This window comes from Cryptomeria japonica, chromosome 2 (assembly GCF_030272615.1).
Source record: "Cryptomeria japonica chromosome 2, Sugi_1.0, whole genome shotgun sequence".
In the NCBI taxonomy this organism is placed as follows: Eukaryota; Viridiplantae; Streptophyta; class Pinopsida; order Cupressales; family Cupressaceae; genus Cryptomeria; species Cryptomeria japonica.
This window is the reverse complement of record NC_081406.1, coordinates 202,687,687-202,694,425: the sequence shown is the minus strand read 5'-3', so window position 1 is coordinate 202,694,425 and position 6,739 is coordinate 202,687,687.

The window sequence follows — 6,739 nt, the reverse complement described above, 5'->3', positions numbered from 1 at the left end:
TCAACTCTTTCAGGTGTAGAAGGAAGTTGAATCACATCTTCTTTTTTAGTCTGTTCTGGCTGCAATGTAATAGAAGGAGACTTAATTTCTCTAAAAATAACACTTCTACTGTGAATTACCTTTTGTGCAACAGGGTCCCAAAGCTTGTATCCTTTCACACCATAACTATACCCGATGAAGATACATTTCACAGCCTTGTTCTCCAACTTTGTTCGCTTCTCCTTTGGCACATGTGCATATGTCTCGCAACCAAAAACTCTAAGATGTCTCAATGAAGGCTTGTGACTTGACCATGCTTCCATAGGCGTTTTATCAACAAGAGCTGATGTAGGAGACCTGTTAATCAGGTAGCAAGCAGTGGCAACAGCTTCAGCCCAAAACTTTTGTTCAAGACCAGCACCACTCAACATACTCCTAGCCTTTTCCATCAGTGTCCTGTTCATTCTTTCTGCAACTCCATTCTGCTGTGGAGAATACGGAGTTGTCTTCTGCCTGTTAATTCCACAGTCTTTACAGAATCTATCAAAATCATTAGAGCAAAACTCGCCGCCATTATCAGTTCTCAAACATTTTATTTTCTTTCCAGTCTGCAACTCAACCATTGCTTTAAATTCTTTAAAACGACTAAAAACTTCAGATTTACTCTTTAGAAAATATACCCATGTCCTTCTACTAAAATCATCAATAAATGAAACATAATATGTGGATTTTCCAATCGAAGAGACATCTACTGGACCAAACACATCAGAATGGATAAGGTCCAGAACACCACAAGTTTTATGAGAACTCGAGTAAAACTGAACGCGGTTTTGTTTTCCATAAATGCAATGCTCACAGAAATCAAAGTCAAGGTTACAGTCATTCAAACCTTCAACAAGGTTTTTATTTTTCAAGGTCCTTAGACCCTTTTCTCCAATGTGGCCAAGTCTCTGGTGCCATAACATAGTCTTCTCTGCAGGTAACTTTGCTTCAGACGAAAGAGCACCCTTAGGTACCCAAAAACCATTTCCATCTGCTGAAGGTGAAACCTTCAAATCTTCCAGTGAAGTATCCGCAGATTTGCTTTTTACAGAAGTGCTATTACACTCAACAGTGTATGCTTCAAGCTTATACAAAGTGCCAAACCTGACACCTCTAGCAACTACCATAGCACCCTTAATCATCTTACATCCTGTTTCAAGAAAAGACTACCTGCACACCCGCATCTATCAGTTTGCTCACAGATAACAGGTTTCGTTTTAATCCAGGGATATGCAGCACACCATTAATCCCTTTTATTCTACCATCAGAAAACCTGATTCTAACCTTACCTCGACCAACAATGTCTAGAGGTGAATCATCACCCAAGTACACCTTACCTCCATTAAATCCTTCATATTCAGAAAACCAATCTCTATTGGAAGTCATATGAAAAGATGCACCTGAGTCAATTAGCCAGGCATCATTACCTGTATGAGTCGCCAAAGCCGCAATAAATGCATCGCCATCTTCCTTGTCGGACTCAGAATCAGAATCGAACTTTTTCTTTTTCTTCTTCTTTTCTTCTTTGCAGTCCTTACGGATGTGACCCGGTTTACCGCAATTCCAGCAAATGACTTTGGACTTTCCAGGAGATTTCGATCTCCCTTTGGATTTGGACTTGCCGCGCTTCTCATTCTTCTTGCCTTTCTCCTTAGGTCTTCCACGAACGGTTAGGGCTTCCTTTGAACTGATGGATACCTTCCTTCGCATCTCTTCACCGAGTAGGGCACCCACCACGTCTTCAGATTTCAAAACAACAGAAGTACTACCGATAGCCATAACAAGAGAATCCCACGAATCAGGCAAAGAACAAAGCAAGATCTGACATTTTTCCTCCTCGTCCATCTTAACACCGACGGATACTAATTGAGCCACAATCATATTGAATGCTTCTAGGTGGTCTGCAATTCGTCCACCCTCTTCTCATCTTCAAGGAATACAATTTCTTTCTTAAGAAAATTTGATTTAATAAAGATTTCACTTGATACATCTCACCAAGCTTAGTCCATAGCTTCTTTGCAGAGTTCTCTTCATGGACATTGATTAGAACAGAGTCTGCCAGGCACAGTCTGATTAGACCCTTGGCTTTTCGGTCCATAACATCATACTGAGCTGCCGCAGTAGGATCTGAGGGCCTTTGGACATTCGCATCAACAGCATCCCAAAGATCTCGATCTATTAGCAGATCTTCCATCTTCAGCTTCCACATCTCAAAATTACTTCCATTAAATTTCTCCACCTCTATTCTCCCTGACGAACTCGCCATCTGAATATTCCTGCAACAAGATCACAAAGTGTCTTCTGCACAAGCTCCCACTCAAATCTGGATTAGTTCAAAAAACCCAACTGCCCCACAATTGAAACCAAAGGTGATCAGGCTCTGATACCACTTGTAAGGAAGTTAAGTAGCGAAACAACTTCCTACACTAACCTTGAGAGGAGGGTAATGCAAAACTTTTTCAGATCATTACAACAGTTACAGAAAATAGAAATAGATATAATAGCAATCATACCACAACACAATGATTTACGTGGGGAAAACCCTTTCGGGAGAAAAACCCCACCCTCCAAAAGCAGCTCAATATTTTATTCAGCAATCAAAAACAGATTACAAAATACTTGCAGAGCAAGCTCTTCGCAGGAGTATCACTAATCAGGAGATTCAGCAACTCAATAGCCATAAGACTCTTACACACAACCTCTATCTCACACACCTCATAAATAGGAGATACAATACAAGAAACCGTCAAACGGTATTACAAAACCATGGGCTAAAACCACCCAATAAGGTGTAGCCGACCTTATCTCCTTTCTATGACATGTTAAAGCACACATCAACACGTGTCGCTCCCTTTTACAGCTCATTTATGTATTCGATACAAATTATTTTTCCTATTTCAGGAGTACAAACTTCCGGAGGCCATAACTTGAGAACCGGGTGTCCGATTGACGAACCGTTTGAAGCGCCGGAAAGCTCGCGAAGTACTCTATCACCTCGTAACCGGCTTCGCCGGTTACGACAACTTTTCAGGGCGTTTCGGAGCCTCTAAAGTCCCCAAAATTAAGTTTAAACATTTTATTGCACCCCTCCAAGATAAAAACTTTAATATCTTCAAAACTAGCTGTGACCTTGCGACGAAACTTTACCGGAATGCTTATCTAGCCAACCAGAAGCTTCAGGGAGAGTTTCGCACCATTTCGTGCTCAAATAAAAACTTACTATAAATAGTAACCTCACATAAATGCAAGGTTGAGACACCATTTTTCCCAACAAATCTCCCACTTGTCGAACACCTTGCATGAGCGGAAGGGAATGTCAACACAATGAATCAATTGCTAGGGGCCATAAGGCCCATAGACTCTGAACACCATCTGAACTTCTCTGTGCTCACAGCCTTAGTTAAAGCATCTGCAACATTCATCAAAGTTTCCACCTTAACCAGCTTCACCCTACCATCTTCGACCATATCTCTAACAAAATGATACTGAACATCAATATGTTTGGTCCGGGCATGAAATGTCGGGTTCTTAGCTAGGCTAATTGCACTCTGACTGTCACAGTAAATTGTTACTGTACCTTGTTTTATTCCAATATCCGAACACAGTCTCTTAAGCCAAATGGCCTCTTTACAAGCATGAGCAGCTGCCATATACTCTGCTTCAGTAGTGGATAAAGCAACCACAGCCTGTCGCTTACTCATCCAACTAATTGCACCACCAAACAAAGTAAACACATAAGCACTGGTGGATCTTCTGCTATCAATATCACCTGCCCAATCTGAATCCACATAACCATGGATATCAAGGGAAGTCATGTCTCCAATTGAATTACCATGATAACACAAAGAATACTCTGAAGTACCCTTCAAATATCTGAAGACTCTTTTCACTGCATCCCAATGAACTCTACCAGGATTAGACATATATCTAGAAAGTACTCCCACTGCTTGGGCAATGTCTGGTCTAGTACAGACCATAGCATACATCAAGCTTCCAACCGCACTCTGGTAAGGCACTCTGCTCATGTCTTCCATCTCCAATGGGGATGTAGGACAATCTGAAATAGATAGTTTCATTCCAACTGTAAAAGGAACACTCAATGGTCTACAATTCTGCATGTTGAACCTCTGTAACACTGAATTCACATACTTACTCTGGCCTAGCCATAGCTTTCTGTTCACTCTATCTCTTCTAATTTCCATCCCAAGAATGTGCTTTGCTGCACCAAGATCTTTCATTTCAAATTTAGCAGCGAGCTGAGACTTCAGTTCTGAAATCATACCTTTCCCTTTACCAATGAATAACATATCATCAACATACAATGCAATGAATAAGAAATGATCACCATAAGATTTATAATAAACACAGTGATCTGATTTAGAACGTTCAAATCCCAAACTCAACACATATGTATCAAATTTCTGGTACCACATCCTAGGACTTTGTTTGAGGCCATACAAAGATTTCTTCAATTTACAGACCAAATTTCTTTTGCCTTTCACCACATAGTGCTCCGGCTGTGTCATATAAATATCTTCCTCCAAATCACCATGAAGGAAAGCAGTTTTCACATCCATTTGCTCAACCTCTAAATCATAAGCAGTAGCAATAGAAAGCAAAAATCTAATGGACGTCATTTTTGCAACAGGAGAAAATATCTCACCGTAATCAACACCCTCAACCTGAGAGTAGCCTTTTGCAACCAACCTTGCTTTATACTTCTCAATGCTTCCATCTGAACCAATCTTTTTCTTGAACACCCATTTACAACCAACAGGTTTTCGTCCTTCAGGCAATGGTACAAGATCCCATGTATCATTCTTTTTCAAAGCTGCCATTTCTTCCTCCATAGCAATCTTCCAGGATTCTGCATCATTCATACCTAATGCCTCTTCTACAGATTTCGGTTCATCCACACTAGTATTCAAAGCAAAAATACATCTCCAATCATCAGGTGAATACCTTTCAGGTGGTTGTCTATGTCTTGTAGACCTTCGAACAAGCTGAGTTGGAGGTTCTTCCTCTTCTTCTGAAGATTCAGAGCTAGACGAGCTCTCCTCAAATTCTTGCCTATCTAGGGGTCTCGATTCAACTCTTTCAGGTGTAGAAGGAAGTTGAATCACATCTTCTTTTTTAGTCTGTTCTGGCTGCAATGTAATAGAAGGAGACTTAATTTCTCTAAAAATAACACTTCTACTGTGAATTACCTTTTGTGCAACAGGGTCCCAAAGCTTGTATCCTTTCACACCATAACTATACCCGATGAAGATACATTTCACAGCCTTGTTCTCCAACTTTGTTCGCTTCTCCTTTGGCACATGTGCATATGTCTCGCAACCAAAAACTCTAAGATGTCTCAATGAAGGCTTGTGACTTGACCATGCTTCCATAGGCGTTTTATCAACAAGAGCTGATGTAGGAGACCTGTTAATCAGGTAGCAAGCAGTGGCAACAGCTTCAGCCCAAAACTTTTGTTCAAGACCAGCACCACTCAACATACTCCTAGCCTTTTCCATCAGTGTCCTGTTCATTCTTTCTGCAACTCCATTCTGCTGTGGAGAATACGGAGTTGTCTTCTGCCTGTTAATTCCACAGTCTTTACAGAATCTATCAAAATCATTAGAGCAAAACTCGCCGCCATTATCAGTTCTCAAACATTTTATTTTCTTTCCAGTCTGCAACTCAACCATTGCTTTAAATTCTTTAAAACGACTAAAAACTTCAGATTTACTCTTTAGAAAATATACCCATGTCCTTCTACTAAAATCATCAATAAATGAAACATAATATGTGGATTTTCCAATCGAAGAGACATCTACTGGACCAAACACATCAGAATGGATAAGGTCCAGAACACCACAAGTTTTATGAGAACTCGAGTAAAACTGAACGCGGTTTTGTTTTCCATAAATGCAATGCTCACAGAAATCAAAGTCAAGGTTACAGTCATTCAAACCTTCAACAAGGTTTTTATTTTTCAAGGTCCTTAGACCCTTTTCTCCAATGTGGCCAAGTCTCTGGTGCCATAACATAGTCTTCTCTGCAGGTAACTTTGCTTCAGACGAAAGAGCACCCTTAGGTACCCAAAAACCATTTCCATCTGCTGAAGGTGAAACCTTCAAATCTTCCAGTGAAGTATCCGCAGATTTGCTTTTTACAGAAGTGCTATTACACTCAACAGTGTATGCTTCAAGCTTATACAAAGTGCCAAACCTGACACCTCTAGCAACTACCATAGCACCCTTAATCATCTTACATCCTGTTTCAGAAAAGACTACCTGCACACCCGCATCTATCAGTTTGCTCACAGATAACAGGTTTCGTTTTAATCCAGGGATATGCAGCACACCATTAATCCCTTTTATTCTACCATCAGAAAACCTGATTCTAACCTTACCTCGACCAACAATGTCTAGAGGTGAATCATCACCCAAGTACACCTTACCTCCATTAAATCCTTCATATTCAGAAAACCAATCTCTATTGGAAGTCATATGAAAAGATGCACCTGAGTCAATTAGCCAGGCATCATTACCTGTATGAGTCGCCAAAGCCGCAATAAATGCATCGCCATCTTCCTTGTCGGACTCAGAATCAGAATCGAACTTTTTCTTTTTCTTCTTCTTTTCTTCTTTGCAGTCCTTACGGATGTGACCCGGTTTACCGCAATTCCAGCAAATGACTTTGGACTTTCCAGGAGATTTCGATCTCCCTTTGG